We start from the raw sequence: 22,061 nt of genomic DNA on the forward strand, positions 1-22,061 counted from the left end.
GCCCGAGAAGGAGAGAGATATAAAAAACAGAGCGTATACCACCTATGCAAGTGGATACGGGCTGCTGTGTAATGCAGCGAAGTACGAACAAATAGCTGATGGTACAGAATATCAGTGCGTAGAAGAAGGGCACTTTCATTAAAGGTCCCATCAGGAAAAGGATCTGAAGAATACAATAAATTATAGCCTGAGATGGGAGAGATAACAGCAGAGTGTAATTTTGGTTCCTGTAAGCAAACACCAACAGGGGAAAACTGGGAGAGTAACATCTGAAGCTCACCCCGATTACCCCTGAGGCCACGTATATTCCACTGTAAATAGGCCATGATTGGCAATGATAAAGATACCTGACATCCGCAGGTAAGGGTTCCTACGGACTAGAGGGGTTAGAAAAGTCCACATGCGGAGGCAGTGGAAAACGTTCAAGCAGTGAAGGAACGGTGCGCTGTGAAGAAAGGAGTTGCGCAGATGGAGTAGAGGAGAGAGAAGGAGCGGAGGGTGAATCAGTGTCCATTGATGGTTTGGTCTCTGCAATATATTCAGAGATTGCTTCAAGTGTTTCAGAATTCAGAGACGTCGTATGGGAGACAATATTGGAAATGGTAGGGGGAGGATGAGTAAAGATTGGAACTGTAATGGACTGTACCAAGGTAGGGGGGGGGGCGAAAGGGTGGAGGGAACTGGAGAAGCGTGGAAGGGGACAGAAGAGGCAGAAACCTGGGAGGTGGCAGAAGAGGAAGAAACTTGGGAGGGAACAGGGGAGGAAGGTACAGTACGAGGAGGAGGGTGAACCTCTACACTTGTAACAGAGCCAGTGAGAGGGGGATAACCAGGTACAGAGACAGGGAAGGGAAAATGAGGAGGTGGAAGATGGGTAGGAGGTGTTAACGGACCTTTTTTTGACTTTTGAAAAGTAGAGGGACGATTGGGAGGAGGTGTCATACGAGATCTCGTCGCTACTGAGGCTTGTGAGAGAGAACACGAAGAAGCGAGATCAGACTGAGACGTTGAAGTAGGGACGTCTGAGCCGAGGACAGCAAAAGAATTAGCTACAGGAGTGACTATGGGAGAGGTAACCACAGAGGTGGGTGCAGAAGATGGGATACCAGAAGTGGGGGGACGTTTTGAAACACGGGAATAAGAAACACGAGGTAGTCTCCCTTGGAGGCGGAGATGAGAAACTGCCATGGCATAAGGGAGACCTTCTGCCTCTTTGAGGTAACGGATTTCCCTCTCGTTTAAGTAGACTTGACAACAGCGAGAGTATGAAGGGTGAGCCTCATGACAATTAAGGCAAGAGGGAGGTCGATTGCAAGACGTATTAGAATGGTCATCGGCACCACAGACTGGGCATTCGGCGATAGATCTGCAATATTTCGCTGCATGGCCAAATCGCCAGCAATTTCTACACTGTTGCGGTGTAGGGATCACCTTTCGAACTTGTAACCGATGTCCTGCTACATAAACTGAGGATGGGAGTTCACGGCTGTCAAAAGTTAAACGAGCCACATTGCTAGGGTATCGTCTCCGCCCGCGGGCAGGAAGAACGTAAGTGTCTACCTTGAGGATTGGGAGATCTTGGAGTTCCAGCTGTTCAAGAATGTCAGTGCCACATGTCTGGAAATTTTGTTGAACTATGGTATGGGGCAGAATGACGGTACCACTACAAGAATTGAGGGAATGATGCTTTTCAATAGTTACAGGAACAGTATCGATATGGGAAAGACGAGAAAGCTCATGAGCCTGGGTAGCATTCTGTACGGTGATGATGCACGTACCACTCTTAAGAGCATGAAAAAAAATATCTTTACCAACATGGCGTAGGAGTGCCTTGCCAATACTGTGGTCAGAAAGATAGGCAGTAGAGGAAGTCGGTCGTAAAGTGAAGAATTTAGTCCATTGTGCAGTCTGAAACTGAGAGTGGAAAGGTAGTGAAGGACGTGTCGATCTTTTCTGAGAAGAACGAGAAGGTGGAGAAGTATCATCAGCAGGTAATTGTCGTTGGCGTTTAGGCGTGGGACCAGAGTTGGTCCGACGTGGAACGGGTCGGCAATTCGAAAATTGCCGCACCGTAGAGGGAGAGGCCGGAAGCATAGTCAGAGGAGAGCAAAGGTCAGATAAATCGAAGGAGTCAGTCGAGGCCTCAGTACCTGAAGCGGGTGAGGAAACAGCACCGGCAAGAGGTACAGAGGCATGAGGAGTGTCCGAAGAGTGGTCCAAAGACGAGGCAGGGACAGAACGGGGTGCGGTATCAAGAAGGGGCCCGGGGGTAACAGGTTCATGGACTAGGGCTGCCATGGTTAGGTTACTTCTTTCTTTTTGTTTTTAAGCAAAAAAAGAAAGAAAAGAAAATAAAAATAAAAAAAAGAATAAAAAAAGGGGGGACCGGGGAGGGATAGTTCCTAGGAGGAATGAAAGGGCCAGAAATCTCCCTCCGCGCCCAAGAGGACCTCAGCACCGCAAGTAGTGCAGATGCAGCATGGAACCCGTGCCATACCCTACCCATCATGCCAGTAAACCGGCAATCCGGGATAGCAACCTCACATCTGCCGAGCTACCTCGGTGGACAAAAGAGAGGGCGGCCGGAAATCCGCCACAAAGCATACCTCCTTCGGCCACCACCCCCGGAATCCGAAAGGTGGCTTCCAGAGATACACCCGTCGCCCGAGAGACACCCAAAGCCACCCTCCGGGATACCGGAGAGGGATCAGGACATCCCCAGGCAATCCAGATTCCACGGCAAACTACGCCACCGCCAAGAACCTCAACGGAATGGGATGGACCCCGGTACCCTTTCCCCTACCTAGGAACTAGCGTGCCTGTGGAAAAAAAAAACAAAAAAAAAAAAAAAAAAAGGCCAAAAAGGAAGGGCAAAAGGGAGGGGTGGGGAGGAGGAGGAGGAAAGGAAAAAGGGAAGGATGGGGAGGATGGGATAGGGAACGGGGGATTGGGGGGTAATTAGGTTCGGTCTCAGGAAGTAGACCGACAGGTCTAATTCCTCAGACCAAGAGCCTCTTCACCACGCCAAGGAGCCCCCCTTGAAGAGGAGGACCTGCCTAGTTTGGGCCAACAGGGCTGCTGCGGTGTTCCTCCTTTCTTATGTTCTGTCTTGCCGAAACGTTTCGCCCACTCAACAGGTTTCTTCAGTCTAATATAGGCTAACATAACGCTATAGACAGAATGAGTAGTTTTGACGAGATCAGTCTGCCTTGGTAGATGGGTGGTCAGTCCCTGAAGCCTAAAGAACAGTCAAGCAGTGTTGTGTAGTGACTGAGCACATGCTGTGTGTATTAGTAAATGTCATATACCACTACTATCTCGAAAATGTTTTGAGATTAATCTAGATTGTTCAAGGTTACTGTTGTCATTATTCGAGCGAGGGTCTCGTTCAGTGTATTGTGGAGTCTGGATAATATACTGTCATACACAAATTATGTACTAAAACTAAATGGAATTTCAGTCTCTCTTGGACCATTATGAAATCGGGAGGGATGAAAGGTAGAAGTTAGATCATAAGGAAGTAAAACAATGTACTAGGTCAGGTCAAGTCAGGTCAGGTCAGGTCAGGTTACCTTACCTTAATAATAATATATCTTTATTTACTACAAGTACATGTACAAGATATACAGACCATAGATGACATCAGTGACATACTACTATATAGAAAGTCGCTTGTTATGCTGAGCATTTCCCGCAAATTAGGTCAGTTTTGTCCCAGGATGCGACCCACACCAGTCCACTAACACCCAGGTACCCATTTTACTGATGGGTGAACATAGACAACTGGTGTAAGGAAACACGTTAGGTTAGGTCAGGTCGTAGGACGGATCTCAATGTGGCTTTGTTTTATCAACAAGCTTCTGGCAAGACAGTTATTAAACGAATGATGGTGAAAGTGTTTCTCCTATTTGGAGTCACCTTACCTCGGAGACAGTGTAGGAATATACCCTCAGACATTCCCTTAGTTTATATACAAAGTTCTCTATCATTCCCTATAACCTAGATACATCATATCTGCCATACAATCCACAAAGTATTCCACGTGATTCCTACCTTCAGTGGGTTTATTAAAGTAATAATTATCATGAAAATCCTCAAGGGTCGTAACTACTGTTACGTTCAACATTATCCACGTTGGGGCAGGATTTGTGGATAAGAGAGCCACTTGTGGCCTTGCGGGACGCCACCAGCTCTCTGGCTCACAGATGTAATATTGCCTCTCTTAATTTACCCACCTCTCCTTTTACTATGGTATTTTCCATGCGCGATTCCCAACATCCATTTGATTGCTCCCCGGTTATCTTCCAAATGCTATTTCCTCTCTGTTTGGCTTCTCCTTCGTCAAGGGATGGAATTCTCGAGTAATTGAAGCAATTATATTTACTGTTGACTGATAACAGGGCCACTTGTAGAGTTAGTTCAGGCTCTGATTGCAGGAAGGATTGGATCCATATTTCGCATTGCTGACAATACTAACGAAAACGACAAACTTTTCACTGGACAGTGTTTCGCTGGTTAAGTCGAACACAGAGCAAAATATCTGAAAATTCTTCAGGATACATATAGTTTGTGTGGATGTTCCTCTCCTCCCGATGACTGTACCAGCTGGGATGCGAAGTGACTTGTTGTGTTGAGTCAATGATACTGTATCTGTCGTCAATATGTATTTGTGGGAATTTACGTCTGAGTGTTCCTCCTGCCTCTGCCGAGTGGAAATAATGTGTTACTGTTAATGTTCAGACGTGGTCCAGTTTCTTGATTGTTCTTAAATTACGTTAGGGATTTAATTAACTATATTCTGCTTTGTAGATGGTTCAGAGAACCGACAAGTTGGTATATTAAACCCAAATGTTGCCCATGTGTAATTTATATTCTGCTTTACAAAATTTTGCTCTCCTACTTGACTACTTCACAAAGCCTGACTCCCGTTCTTGTGGTGTCTTAAACATAAGTGAATAACATCTCGAAGTGACGAAGGCAACGCCTGTCTTCTAATACAGAGAACCATGACACTTACTGAGGCGTAACACAGTGTTCAGCTTTCATTACAATGACAGACAGCAGCCATCCTCTACTGTAACGGCGTAGTCAGTGTATTATAATGTAGACAGCGTCTGCTCTCTACTGTAGTGACAGTGTTTATCCTCTTATTGCAGTGGCAAAGATGACTCTGCCGTGACTCACCCATGATTCAAGCTGTGCTGTGTCTAGCTGGAATGTGTCAATTATCACGCAATTTGCCCACATTGAAGCCAGTATTGCTGACTAGCAGGAACACAATAAGTGTAACTACTAGTTATGAGTGAAAAAGGTTGGATCCCAGAGGGACCCGCCTTATTACTCCCACTAGTGGATCCCGTCCCCTACAACGTCTTCCAGATATTCCACCTCACCTTCGACAGTATTTAAGACTCCGATCTTATGCTTCAGCTTTGTATGGTTCCAGATCATGGAGCTGAACTCTCCTCCAAGTTGAGGAACTGACCACATCAAATACTTTTTCTTCAAGGTTGAGGGACTGATTACATCAATTCATTTCGTTACTACACCTTCTGCCTCTGTACTCGGCTGGTGAAACGTACTGTGTAGGCGAAACGTTTCGAAATAAAGATACTTAACTGTTGCACATGTGTCTAACTTATGAAGTTTAGGTTAGGAAGGTAAGTTACTGACAGTACTGTGACAACTTTACACTGTGTAGAGCATTATTAAACCAATGCTTTAGTTTCACAAAGCTCTACACAGAGCGAAACTTGCTCTACACTAGTATCGTTTCTTCAAAGACAAGCGCAGCACAACAAGACTTCCAGGTAGAGCTTTGCATTCTTATGACCATATTTTCTAAGTCACAAGACTTTCAGGGAGAGCTTTGCGGTCTTATTACCGTATTTTCTAAGTCACAAGAGCTTCAAAGGAGAGCTTTGCGGTCTTATGACCGTATGTTCTAAGTGACAAGAGCTTCAAAGGAGAGCTTTGCGGTCTTATGACCGTGAAGTCGATGGAAAAGTCTGGTTCTGCCACGAGTCCCTTTATCAACATAATCATGATCGAGTAACACCTATGCTGAGTAAACACAGTAACACTGCAACTTTCATATGGAACACAATGCCAACAAGTTGATGAATGTGTGTAACACTTTAGTATATTTATTCCTGAAACACTTGCGACAACACTACAGCTGTTACTACTACTACAACTACTATTGTCTTATATTCCCTTGTATATGACCGAACGCTGTTGTTCTGGCTAAACGTTTCGGGAATAAAGATACCCAAGTGTTGTTTCGGGAATAAAGATACCCAAGTGTTGTTTCGGGAATAAAGATACCCAAGTGTTGTTTCGGGAATAAAGATACCCAAGTGTTGTTTCGGGAATAAAGATACCCAAGTGTTGTTTCGGGAATAAAGATACCCAAGTGTTGTTTCGGGAATAAAGATACCCAAGTGTTGTTTCGGGAATAAAGATACCCAAGTGTTGTTTCGGGAATAAAGATACCCAAGTGTTGTTTCGGGAATAAAGATACCCAAGTGTTGCTTCGGGAATAAAGATACCCAAGTGTTGTTTCGGGAATAAAGATACCCAAGTGTTGTTCCGGGAATAAAGATACCCAAGTGTTGTTCCGGGAATAAAGATACCCAAGTGTTGTTTCGGGAATAAAGATACCCAAGTGTTGTTTCGGGAATAAAGATACCCAAGTGTTGTTTCGGGAATAAAGATACCCAAGTGTTGTTTCGGGAATAAAGATACCCAAGTGTTGCCCTTTGTCTAATTCATCTCATTTATGTATACCACCCAGTGTATGTACCCTGAAGCTCCCCTGCGTATATGCTCTGAACCGTCCACACGGTGTGAATATACACTGAAAGATTCCTCCCTATACACACACACACACATCCCATTCAGTGTATGTAAACACCCCACACTCGGGGTGTGTGTGAAACACTCCTACTCGGTGTATAAAACACGTGCGGCCAGCAGTAACAGCCTAGTTGATCAGGCTCTGATCCACCGGGAGGCCTGGTCACAGACCGGGCTGCGGGGGCGTTGATCCCCGGAATACCCTCCAAGTAGACTTCAGGAAGGTAGGTAGACCCCCACGATGTGTATAAAACACCCACACACACACATTACATATAAAATACACCCACTCGGTGTATATTAAACAGCCACACACAGTGTATACACGAGTACTGGTGAGTAACACACTAGCTAACTACTAAACATCATTACTGGTCCTGAGGGAGACCAAAGTCTTCTACATCGTTGAGAAACATTAAGTATCCCATGCTGGGAGACCCTCAACTTCTTGCCTCTTTGTTTCTCTTCAATGTTTTTCTTTTTAACTCGAAAAAGAAGTCAAAGTACGTAATGTTATAGATTATGTACTTTCATATATATATATATATATATATATATATATATATATATATATATATATATATATATATATATATATATATATATATATATATATATATATATATATATGTCGTGGCGAATAGGCAGAACTTGCGATCTTGGCTTAAATAGCAACGCTCATCTTGCCATATAGGACAAGTGAAAATTTGTGTATGCAATAATTTCGCCAAAATCATTCTGAACCTAACGAAAAAAATATATTTGATTGTGTTTGTTTAGTACTAAATTACTGTAAACGTATTTAAAATATATTTAGTTGGGTTAAGCTAAAATAAATTGCTCTTGTTATAATAAGGTTAGGTAAGTTTTCTAAGACTCTTTTGGTGCAAAATTAAAATTTTTTACATGAACATTAATGAAAAAAATATATCTTTAAACGTATAAGATAAAATTTCAGAAAGGACTTAATTTTAAATGAGTTCTTGCTAATTGACCAGTTTTACATATTCGGCACGACATATATATATATATATATATATATATATATATATATATATATATATATATATATATATATATATATATATATATATATATATAATAATAATAATAATTATTATTTCTACAAGTATATGACAACTTATACAGACCATAGCTGACATCAGTGACATGTTACATAGAAAGCCCCTGGTTATGCAGAGCATTTCTGGCAAATTAGGTTAATTTTGTCCCCAAGATGCGACCCACACCAGTCCACTAACACCCAGGTACCCACTTATTGCTAGGTAAACAGGGACAGCAGGTATCTTAAGTAAACACGCCCCAATGTTTCCACCCGTACCGGGGGTCGAACCACGAAGTTCCATGTAAGAGCCGAATGCGCTACCAACCGAGCTACGGTACAAAAGAGCCACCTAGTATGCAATGTATTTTGGGCGACATTGTATAGAAAAATATCCTAAAATGTGATTTTATTGCAGAGTCAGACGTTTGAAATGTTTTTCTGACAGTAATGTTTAGCTAAAACACTCCTCGTCCGATCGACTTTCAACCCTGGAATGGTGTAATTAGGGATTCGTGCACCTATTGGCATCTGCAGGTGCCCTCTGGGTAAGTTTATGAAAATTTGCATAAAAGGTTAATAAAATGTATTAAATTAGGCACCTCTTACTCGATGTTATTTTTACAAATACACATTTTAATTTTCGTGGGGAAAAAATATCCCCCCCCAAGTGCTTAAAAAAACAAGTTCAGAACTTGAAAATATTCAAGATTTTTGTTTTCGTTAGACACCTTGAGGAAGCGTCTTACCGCCTTCAAGTTTCCTACACCGGTGTTCCTAACAAGAGAAAGAATGGAATTTAGTTATGTTAAGTAAGTTCATTCAGGTATACACAAATACAGTTACATAGAATTATCATACATAGCAGCATATGTGTAGAGAACCTAGGATAACCCAAAAAAGTCAGTGTCTTATTTCCATTAGGGTCCTTTTACCTTATAATATAAAGGTTATATCTTATTATTATTCTATAATGAAGATAACATCTTATTATCATACTAAAAAGACTATCTACTACACGAGGGTCATTAAGACTATCCACTACACGAGGGTCATTAAGACTATCTACTACACGAGGGTCATTAAGACTATCCACTACACGAGGGTCATTAAGACTATCTACTACACGAGGGCCATTAAGACTATCTACTACATGAGGGTCATTAAGACTATCTACTACACGAGGGTCATTAAGACTACTACACGAGGGTCATTAAGACTATCTACTACACGAGGGCCATTAAGACTATCTACTACATGAGGGTCATTAAGACTATCTACTACACGAGGGTCATTAAGACTATCTACACGAGGGTCATTAAGACTATCTACTACACGAGGGATTGGTAAGATTTGTCAAGAAACAGGACAAGTGTTTCCTGACGCTGGTCTTAGTTATATGATGACCGACGTCTTCCACCGGCTTACCAGTCCACCACTTTAAAAATTATATCATGATTGTGAAATTTTTGACAAGAACATAAGATGGAACACTGCAGCAGGCCTACTGGCCCATGCGAGGCAGGTCCAATTCTTCTACCGGCTTAAGCCAATGCCTTAACCTAGTCAAGTCGGGTCAGGTTCACTTGAGGAGCACGGCATCTGACCTAGTATCACAAGCTAGTCAGGTTCATCTCACACCCACTAATGTATTTATCTAACCTATTTTTAAAACTCCACAACGTCTTAGCCTCTATGACGGTACTCGGGAGTTTGAAAGTTAAGACACATGTGCAACATCTGGATATCTTTATTGTAGACGTTTCGCCATCCAGTGGCTTTATCAATACAGATTCTAGGACATAATAGGAAGACAGTAGAACTATATACAAAAGATGAGGTAATCAGTCCCTCGGCCTTGGAGTTAGTGTTCACAGCATCGTGGTGGAGGAGAATCTGGAGCAAAGGCAAGAAGACTGCACATGTGTCTTAACTTTCATATTGTCGGTATTTTATACCTTTCTTACACACTCGGGAGTTTGATGGTACTGAGTGTGTAGATGCTAACGTCAGTTTTAAAAGTACTGCAATATGTTGTCTGTGGTAGGACTCTCGTGAATGGAAAAAAAGTCACTGACTTTTTTGGGTTATCCCAGGTTCTCTACATATATGTTGCTATGTATGGTTATCTATGTAACTGTATTTGTGTATACCTGAATAATAAACTAACTTCTGTCTTGAATGGCTGATGCATCATGTGGAGAGGATAGTACCCTCCAAGTATACGATTTTAACAATCAACTTTGAATTTTTGGATTCTGAGAAAAAAATGGAGAATGCCTCATTGGACTGGCTTCAAACTTTCAGAAACGATATCTTTTTTTTTTTTTTTATTATCACACTGGCCGATTCCCACCAAGGCAGGGTGGCCCGAAAAAGAAAAACTTTCACCATCATTCACTCCATCACTGTCTTGCCAGAAGGGTGCTTTACACTACAGTTTTTAAACTGCAACATTAACACCCCTCCTTCAGAGTGCAGGCACTGTACTTCCCATCTCCAGGACTCAAGTCCGGCCTGCCGGTTTCCCTGAATCCCTTCATAAATGTTACTTTGCTCACACTCCAACAGCACGTCAAGTATTAAAAACCATTTGTCTCCATTCACTCCTATCAAACACGCTCACGCATGCCTGCTGGAAGTCCAAGCCCCTCGCACACAAAACCTCCTTTACCCCCTCCCTCCAACCCTTCCTAGGCCGACCCCTACCCCGCCTTCCTTCCACTACAGACTGATACACTCTTGAAGTTATTCTGTTTCGCTCCATTCTCTCTACATGTCCGAACCACCTCAACAACCCTTCCTCAGCCCTCTGGACAACAGTTTTGGTAATCCCGCACCTCCTCCTAACTTCCAAACTACGAATTCTCTGCATTATATTCACACCACACATTGCCCTCAGACATGACATCTCCACTGCCTCCAGCCTTCTCCTCGCTGCAACATTCATCACCCATGCTTCACACCCATATAAGAGCGTTGGTAAAACTATACTCTCATACATTCCCCTCTTTGCCTCCAAGGACAAAGTTCTCTGTCTCCACAGACTCCTAAGTGCACCAATGCTCATTATAAAGTTCACACTGATTTTGGGCCGACTAAAATGACAATTTTAAAACCAGCCATATGCGTTCCAACAAAATATATTAATATCATACTCTTCTTCTAAAATTGAATTCCAAGCCCCAACATACTAATTTGCAAGACCTGGTTTCCCAGCACTGACTGCTGAATGCCTCTTCTATTTGGCCTTAATCTAAATGCTGGTGGGTCTTAACTGGCTAAAAAAAAATTATAAATCTTGGCTTTTGTGCCAATTTGCCAATTTTATTGAAGAAATTGTGGAAATTTAAATATCAGTTTGCATGAAGTAATTTAAGAACGCTTCATTCAGTCGGTTTCAAACTTTGTGTTCATGCCTCTTAATAGGACGTTGACTGGTACTGAACTGCACGTCCCAATTTGCAAAAAAAAAAAAAAAAATGCCCCATTACATCGTACATTTACACCAATATTTCATCAATTTCTAAGTTGGTTTAATCTGCCCAAAATTCTGTGCATAATTCTGGACTTTACATAAAATTATACTTTTTTCGGATTTAATCACTGACAGTCATTCATTACGACTTTAAATTCATATCGTGGTCAATAAATCTGTTTACTGTCGAACACTGCAACTGTATTTTTATGATCGTTCACTGGAGATATGCAAATTATCAGGTTCTAAAAAATGCTTAAGGGATTATCGAGAATCTGAAATAGAAAAATAACAGAATAGAGAAATAATGACGTGGAGAGAGTCAGCAGTTGTAGACTTAATCTAGTAGGTCATTCTCAAATGTAATCACTCCAACAACAGGTAAGACAGGTCCTTAGCTTCGAACTATAGACCAATAAGCCTAACCTCCATAGTGGGAAAATTTATGGAATCAATAATTGCCGAGGCAGTTCGTAGCCATCTTGAAAAGCATAAATTAATCAACGAATCTCAGCATGGTTTTACAAAGGGGCGTTCCTGCCTTACGAATTTATTAACTTTTTTCACTAAGGTATTTGAGGAGGTAGATCATGGTAATGAATATGATATTGTGTATATGGACTTCAGTAAGGCTTTTGACAGGGTCCCACATCAGAGACTATTGAGGAAAATTAAAGCACATGGAATAGGAGGAGAAATTTTTTCCTGGATAGAGGCATGGTTGACAAATAGGCAGCAGAGAGTTTGCATAAATGGGGAGAAATCAGAGTGGGGAAGCGTCACGAGCGGTGTTCCACAGGGGTCAGTGTTGGGCCCCCTGCTGTTCACAATCTACATAAACGACATAGATGAGGGCATAAAGAGCGACATCGGCAAGTTTGCCGATGACACCAAAATAGGCCGTCGAATTCATTCTGACGAGGACATTCGAGCACTCCAGGAAGATTTGAATAGACTGATGCAGTGGTCGGAGAAGTGGCAGATGCAGTTTAATATAGACAAATGCAAAGTTCTAAATGTTGGACAGGACAATAACCATGCCACATATAAACTAAATAATGTAGATCTTAATATTACGGATTGCGAAAAAGATTTAGGAGTTCTGGTTAGCAGTAATCTGAAACCAAGACAACAGTGCATAAGTGTTCGCAATAAAGCTAATAGAATCCTTGGCTTCATATCAAGAAGCATAAATAATAGGAGTCCTCAGGTTGTTCTTCAACTCTATACATCCTTGGTTAGGCCTCATTTAGATTATGCTGCACAGTTTTGGTCACCGTATTACAGAATGGATATAAATTCTCTGGAAAATGTACAAAGGAGGATGACAAAGATGATCCCATGTATCAGAAACCTTCCCTATGAGGATAGACTGAGGGCCCTGAAACTGCACTCTCTAGAAAGACGTAGAATTAGGGGGGATATGATTGAGGTGTATAAATGGAAGACAGGAATAAATAAATGGGATGTAAATAGTGTGCTGAAAATATCTAGCCTAGACAGGACTCGCAGCAATGGTTTTAAGTTGGAAAAATTCAGATTCAGGAGGGATATAGGAAAGTACTGGTTTGGTAATAGAGTTGTGGATGAGTGGAACAAACTCCCAAGTACCGTTATAGAGGCCAGAACGTTGTGTAGCTTTAAAAATAGGTTGGATAAATACATGAGTAGATGTGGGTGGGTGTGAGTTAGACCTGATAGCTTGTGCTAACAGGTCGGTTGCCGTGTTCCTCCCTTAAGTCAATGTGACCTGACCTGACTAGGTTGGGTGTATTGGCTTAAGCCGGTAGGAGACTTGGACCTGCCTCGCATGGGCCAGTAGGCCTTCTGCAGTGTTCCTTCGTTCTTATGTTCTTATGTTCTTATATGCAACAGTTAGGTATCTTTATTTCGAAACGTTTCGCCTACACAGTAGGCTTCATCAGTCGAGTACAGAAAAGTTGATAGAAGCAGAAGATACTTGAAGGCGATGTAATCTGACCACCTCAAAACTTTAAGGGTGATGGACTGATTACATCGTCTTCAAGTATCTTCTGCTTCTATCAACTTTTCTGTACTCGACTGAAGAAGCCTACTGTGTAGGCGAAACGTTTCGAAATAAAGATACCTAACTGTTGCATATGTGTCTTACCTAACAACCTGTCGGTATTTTATACCATTTTAATGTTCACTCCAACAACAGTTCCATTTCCACTTCCACTGGCTCTACTATGTCTCAGTAAATATGTTACTATAAGGGATTGAAAAAAGTCTATTAATAAAGATACCTAAGTGTTGTACATGTGAATTATTCATCCTATGGGTATTATATATCTTTAATAGTATCTTTATTTCTACATGTACAAGGTATACAGGCCTAACTGACATCAATGACATACCACTATATAGAAAGCCCCTTGTTATGCAGAGCATTTCCCGTTCATTCAACTGTTAACCTTGCTACTGGCAAGCCACTAGTCTCAACGGGGATGGGAAGTTTTACACTCTACAAGGACACTGTACTCTTCCACGATGTCTCATCTTGAAGATTGAGACACTTACGCAACATATGGGAATCTTTATTCAGGAAACGTTTCGCCACACAGTGGCTTCATCAGTCCAATACAAAGTAGAAAGGCGTAAGGAGACGAGTAGTTTGAGGTAATCAGTTCCTCAGCCTGGAGTCGATGTGTTCAGTCCATCAATCTTGTAGAAATGTACAGCATAGGGCCGTAGACGTGGCTTATATACTGTAGTGAGGTGAGGCGAAGCAGGAGGAGGTGGGGTCATAGTGGTATCATCCACTAGTCGAAGTAAGTCTTCGTCCAAAGGTTGGACAAGAGTTGAAGAATTCTTTGTAACAAGATCCCATGATGCTGCAGTGTCTGAGAGTTGTGTGCCTTTCTACTTTGTATTGAACCGATGAAGCCACTGTGTGGCGAAACGTTTCCTGAATAAAGATTCCCATATGTTGCATAAGCGTCTCAATCTTCAACTTGTCGGTTTTTCAAACCATTCATCACAAATGTCTCACCTTGTTAAGATTAAACCTGGAAGTTCTGTGGTGAATGAAGCTTGTACTTGCTGCTGCCCTAAAAAAGCAGCCTGCAGGTCAAGTTCTCCGGAATATCGACCCTGAAGAACGCCTTCCTTGTCGCCTGTAATTGCGATAAGGAGGCCAAAAACATCCTGTACACTACTGCCATCAAGACCCTGCATGACCGAGGCTTTGAAATCCCCACCTCGCCTTACTTGAAGGCGAAACGTTATCTTCGTGAAACGTCTTGATAGAATCGTCACCGTCCTCTCAAGTGAAGAACTCAAGTTGTACCACCACTAATATTACACCTCACTCTAAGCTAATTTTTACCCTCTGTGTCCATGTATTGTTTGTAGCGGCTTGACAAAGCTCCTGAAGAGAGAAACGTTGCCACAAGAAAATGTCACATTAGTTGCACTTGTGTACTTTTACTTTACAGAACTCATCACCCATCGAGGAACAGAAAATCTGGGCTTCGGTGGAAACCATTATCAAGACACCAAACGCCTCATCTATGATTCAAGATCACCTTCAATGACATCGTTATGGCTGCCCAAGCTCTGACTGATGGACTGGCTATTTCGTATTACTTTATTCACCCTAGCCACATCGAGCCAGAACGTTTTAAACGTCTCTCTCCCTACTGGACCTGCTATTCACATAACCACGCTACAAAGGACTGCCCCATCAAGAATACAAAATTCTGGACCAACTGTCGAAGTGAAGGACTTACTAAAGCTGCACCACTACCAACTCTGCCCCAACATGACTAAACTGGAAGGGTGCCCATCATACCCTTGCAACCAAGTATCTACTGAGGAAAGAAGTTGTGACCAAGATAATTCAAGAAGAAATTAAGAAGAACTTCTAGATCGCCTACATATGCTATAATCACAAAACTTCAGACTGACACTGCTAAGATGCAAGCTTAAGCTCTCGCTTCACACACGGAGGGCCCGGGCTCGATTCCCGGCGGGGTGGAAACATTTCGACATGTTTCCTTACACCTGTTGTCATGTTTACCTAGCAGCAAATAGGTACCTGGGTGTTAGTCGACTGGTGTGGGTCGCATCCTGGGGGACAAGACTGAGGACCCAAATGGGTCCTGACACTTCTACAACCACTCCCATCGCCAACAACGCTGATTATTCTGCCTGAACCACCGTCTCCCAACCTGTTGATACACCACCAATACACCTCTCCACTGTTCCTGCCACCACCATGGTAGACTCGCCTACTGAATCTACTGCCAATGAAGATATCGATGACTCCAGTACACCCTCATGGGAAAACCTTACCTTCTACACTTCTCTAACACTGACACCATGACCTGCACTGACCTCTACAAAGGCCTCGGTGCAGAAACTGTCAAGTATATTTGCAAGCCACCTCTTCACTTCACACTTACCCAAGTTCTGGAATTCATCAAGCCTCTACGTTTAACCTCTCCAGGAGCAGCTTCAGAAAATATAAAAATGGCTCCTCTACAACCTGCCTCCTTAATTAATCACGTCAAATACCACCACCAGTGAGGTGCCCTCTGATGTTTCTACCTGCCTGTCTTGTTCTGCGACCTAGCCTGCTGCCAGCTTCCCAAAACTGAAGACCTCCAACCACCACAAGACCGTTGCAACAGAGCCTGTTCCTCCTGATTCTCCATTCTGTCCCACGAGCTTCTAGCTGCTGGGTTAACCCCTAGCACTTTCTCTACGACTGTCGACACTCTTCCCCAAGGCTATTTCCCGTCCTTCCCGCTCACACCACAGGGAGTCTTACCTAAACTCTGTTGTTGTTGTTGTTGTTGTTGTTGTTGTTGTTGTTGCTGTTGTTGTTGTTGTTGTTGTTGTTGTTGTTGTTGTTGTTGTTGTTGTTGTTGCTGTTGTTGCTGTTGTTGTTGTTGTTGTTGTTGTTGTTGAGGAGCATTTCGGGAAAATTAGGTCAGTTTTGTCTCAGGATGCGACCCACACTGGCCGACTAACACCCAGGGACACATTTTACTGATGGGTGAACATAGGCAACCGGTGTAAGGAAACACGCCCAATGTATTCACCCCCGGCGGGAATCGAGCCCAGACACTCAGCGTGTGAAGCGAGAGCTTTTGCACCAGACCACGGTGGTCCGTGGCCTGGTGGTCATGGTGGCCACTTAAGGATACAGAGGATACTTGTCTCGGACTGTACAGCCATCTAAGCATATCAAGTTTGTATTAAGAATCGGCACTGAGACCAAAAGTTACACTGATCGGAACATATGGCCAGCATTAGCGTTAGGAGAAATTTTGTACACTACTACTGACAAATACCACCACTACTGTGAAGGGGTAGCCCATGGCTCTATGGCAGACTACTGCAACAGTGTGAAGTTGTCCATTATAGGGCCCTTGCTGGACATCAGTGGTACGAGAGTGACTACTGGACCAGGGCAGCAGTGGCTACCAGTACTGGTTTAATCATCCATGTTTGCAAACACTAGGACAAGATCAAAGACGTAGACGATGTCTGGAAGCCTAGTTATCTGCCTTCAACACCAAAGAACGTAATACTGGGAACTACAAAATTTAAGAAAACATTGATGTACATGATACTCAACCAGGCAAAGCACGACAGGAGTCACATGATCCCATGATCTACCTGTCCTTATCCCAATATATATACACTATATATATATATATATATATATATATATATATATATATATTATATATATATATCATCTTTTTAACGTCCGTATGTCAGAAGTGATCAAGGTCCCAGGACCGATACGTTTACTAATATGTCCTAGTGTTGACCATGTTTCTTTGTAGACCAATTTGTCGGTATCAATTACCAATGTTTTTGCCGCTAAATGTTTTACAGATCTCAATCGATAAATTGTGAAATAAATGTAATCAAATTTAAACGAAAAAGGAAATACCCCAACCTTTTATACCGAAAGACGCTGGCGCCTTAATAAGGCATACTAGTGTGGAAAGTCACTCCACCCAGATATTCAGCTCCTAACCCCGAGCAATAATTACTCAAATCACGCAACGACGTTAAATTTAATTTGATCAAAATTGTATACATCAGTAGTCTGTGTGAGAGTTACGGTGGGAACAAAATCAGTATTCGAATCAGAACTTGAGAAACGATGGAAGAGGATTCTATTCGTACTTTTAGCCCTGACGGTTAGTAACCCAGGATAAACCAATAAATTCTTATTTTCATTGGGTCCCTTTAATCCTTCTGTGGGGGGGAGGGAGCCTCTTCCCAGGATGCGACCCACAACAATCTCCTAACACCCAGGTACCTACTTAGTGCTAGGTGAGCTAAGGAGGGGGTATCACTACGGTGGGCCACGGCAGCAGCGGCGAGACCACTGGCTTACCCAGGTAGGCACCTCAGTCTTCAAACTCAATACCCTTGAATTCAGAATGATTTTTATCAGATTATTCAAGCATTGTTCCTAGCCTAAAAATTAATAACTTGGCCTAGTAACTAATCGTCAAACTCTTTCGCAGGTGTGTGTATACTACGTTATATATGGCTCACCAGCCGTCACTATTGACGCAACAGTAGTCAAGCTTCCGACACCTCTTCCGTAGGCCCCTCAGGGAAAGTTCCTTGACGCTGGCGAGGGGCTCTTGATCTAGGGAATTGGATCTGTGATCTAGTTCCCTGAAATGAGTATGAATACCTTCCATCCCCGCACCCCACAGGCGCTGTATAATACCTACGGGTTTATAGCTCCCCCCTCTCATGATCATAATAATCTCCCGTAAACCTGAGTCACTGCTGTTACTGTAACAAGACTAGCCTTGTGAAGACAAGTTACAGAACAAGGTTTTACACACGTTTCGCCTCCTGTGTAGATCAGTATAAAGTCATGACTCTATAATGCTCTAAACAGAGCGAAATGATATCCCAATAAGAGCTCCTGTCTGGTGTCTTTTCTTTATCATTGACAACACATCATTAAGTTAGGTCAGGTAAGGTTCGTCAGGAAACAGGACAAGTGTTTCTCTTAGTCCTATGATGACCCGCCACTGGAGCTTATGGTCATCTGCCGAGGCCTTCCACTGGCTTGCCAGTCCACCACTTTAAAAATTATAGTTATGATTATAGCACGTCATTTGTGTTCAATTTGCCCAAACCAGCCATAACAGCAACACTTCACGAGTGAAGAGGTCGTTAGACAACAATTACTCTTGAACTAACGCGTCTTGCTGTTGCAACTGTTATAGAACTTTCGAGTGACGAGTCTCGTAATAGTTATCTCTAGAAATCCCTCCATAATTAGTCGTCTTAAGGCCAGGGCTCTTGATTCAAGAAATTATAGGTACTAACCCTTAAACTGAATAAAATTTAATAGCAATTTCCCAGGTGTTATGCGAGTTAACTGTAGTACTGTCAGCACGACGGGTGAGACTACCCAAGTCCTTAGCACCAAGTGATAGTAACTCCAGCTCTGCTGGATGGAAACCTCTGAAGCTGTCGTAGCTGATAAATTTAAAGGAATACCTGACGATATCTCATTTTCCTGATATCCCTCAGGTCAGGCTGACAGATTTCAACCCCTTGTATGAGCAACATCCTGCGTGATGGACTAATGGCAGGAAAACAGACAGCTTTTATTCCCACTGTGTAGCTGTCATACTGAACAGTGTAGCAACACACTACTGGTGTTACCACTGTGTAACTATCATGTAGAATAGTGTAGTGATTATATACACCTGGAAAATCCTAGAGGGACTAGTACCGAACTTGCATACGAAAATCACAACGAAAGCAAAAGACTTGGTAGACGATGCAACATCCCCCCAATGAAAAGCATGGGTGTCACTAGCACGTTAAGAGACAACACAATAAGTGTCAGGTGCCCGAGACTGTTCAACTGCCTCCCAGCATACATAAGGGGGATTACCAATAGACCCCTGGCAGTCTTCAAGCAGGCACTAGACAAGCACCTAAAGTCGGTACCTAACCAGCCGGGCTGTGGCTCGTACGTTGGTTTGCGTGCAGCCAGCAGTAATAGCCTGGTTGATCAGGCTCTGATCCACCAGGAGGCCTGGTCACAGACCGGGCCGCGGGGGCGTTGACCCCCGGAACTCTCCAGGTAAACTCCAGGTAAGCAGCACACTGCTGGTGTTACCACTGTGTAACTATCATATAGAATAGTATAGCAGCACACTGCTGGTGTTACCACTGTGTAACTATCATATAGAATAGTATAGCAGCACACTGCTGGTGTTACCACTGTGTAACTATCATATAGAATAGTATAGCAGCAGTCTAGTGTGTCCAATTTTGCTAAATATAAAAATTAGCTATAACTTATTAGGAGGTTTCTGATGACGTATTTGTTATACAGTCATAAGTAAACGGAGTGTCGAGCCTCCACTTATGTTGAATGACCCAAATGGGTTTAGTGCTCCGCAAAGACACACTGCACCGAGGCTTGAGAGGTTAAAGAAAATATTCCCGGGAAAGCGCTAAAGCCATACGGGGGGTCACACAGCGTCAGGGAAATGGGAGTTTGATCCGAAGAAAGAGCGACTCAGCTTACATGGATCAAAAGCCTTTCACCAGTACTGATAGGAGTTATGCTGTGACCTACACTGATACAGAGTTCTTGACCCAAGAAATTGAGCCTGCTCAACCATTCCTTGGATCAAACCTAATTACCTCCAATCACCAAGTGCTATACGACTCCTGCGGGTTTAGCGCTTTCCTGTGATAAAAATTCTGGGAACAAAACGGAACTCTCAGAAGCAGAACCCTGACAAAAACGGAACACCTGAGTGTTGAGAGATGGAACTTACACCACATGGTGTATCAGTACACTGGGTGATGACACCACTACCAGGGTGCCAATACTGACGACATGCTCAACACTGGCTGGTGACACCACCACCATATTGACGACACCCTCAACACTGGCTGGTGACACCACCACCATATTGACGACACCCTCAACAATGGCTGGTGACACCATCACCATACTGACGACACCCTCAACACTGGCTGGTGACACCACCACACTGACGACACCCTCAACACTGGCTGGTGACACCATCACCACACTGACGACACCCTCAACACTGGCTGGTGACACCATCACCACACTGACGACACCCTCAACACTGGCTGGTGACACCACCACCATATTGACGACACCCTCAACACTGGCTGGTGACACCACCACCATATTGACGACACCCTCAACACTGGCTGGTGACACCACCACCATATTGACGACACCCTCAACACTGGCTGGTGACACCACCACCACACTGACGACACCCTCAACAATGGCTGGTGACACCATCACCATACTGACGACACCCTCAACACTGGCTGGTGACACCACCACCATATTGACGACACCCTCAACACTGGCTGGTGACACCACCACCATATTGATGACACCCTCAACACTGGCTGGTGACACCATCACCACACTGACGACACCCTCAACACTGGCTGGTGACACCACCATACTGACGACACCCTCAACACTGGCTGGTGACACCACCATACTGACGACACCCTCAACACTGGCTGGTGACACCACCATACTGACGACACCCTCAACACTGGCTGGTGACACCATCACCACACTGACGACACCCTCAACACTGGCTGGTGACACCATCACCACACTGACGACACCCTCAACACTGGCTGGTGACACCATCACCACACTGACGACACCCTCAACACTGGCTGGTGACACCATCACCACACTGACGACACCCTCAACACTGGCTGGTGACACCATCACCACACTGACGACACCCTCAACACTGGCTGGTGACACCATCACCACACTGACGACACCCTCAACACTGGCTGGTGACACCACCACCATATTGACGACACCCTCAACACTGGCTGGTGACACCACCACCATATTGACGACACCCTCAACACTGGCTGGTGACACCACCACCATATTGACGACACCCTCAACACTGGCTGGTGACACCACCACCATATTGACGACACCCTCAACACTGGCTGGTGACACCACCACCCCACTGACGACACCCTCAACACTGGCTGGTGACACCACCACCATATTGACGACACCCTCAACACTGGCTGGTGACACCACCACCACACTGACGACACCCTCAACACTGGCTGGTGACACCACCATACTGACGACACCCTCAACACTGGCTGGTGACACCACCACCACACTGACGACACCCTCAACACTGGCTGGTGACACCACCACCATATTGACGACACCCTCAACACTGGCTGGTGACACCACCACCACACTGACGACACCCTCAACACTGGCTGGTGACACCACCACCATATTGACGACACCCTCAACACTGGCTGGTGACACCACCACCACACTGACGACACCCTCAACACTGGCTGGTGACACCGCCACCACACTGACGACACCCTCAACACTGGCTGGTGACACCACCACCACACTGACGACACCCTCAACACTGGCTGGTGACACCATCACCACACTGACGACACCCTCAACACTGGCTGGTGACACCACCACCACACTGACGACACCCTCAACACTGGCTGGTGACACCACCACCACACTGACGACACCCTCAACACTGGCTGGTGACACCACCACCACACTGACGACACCCTCAACACTGGCTAGTGACACCACTACCA

This window comes from Cherax quadricarinatus, chromosome 91 (genome assembly GCF_038502225.1).
Source record: "Cherax quadricarinatus isolate ZL_2023a chromosome 91, ASM3850222v1, whole genome shotgun sequence".
NCBI lineage: Eukaryota > Metazoa > Arthropoda > Malacostraca > Decapoda > Parastacidae > Cherax > Cherax quadricarinatus.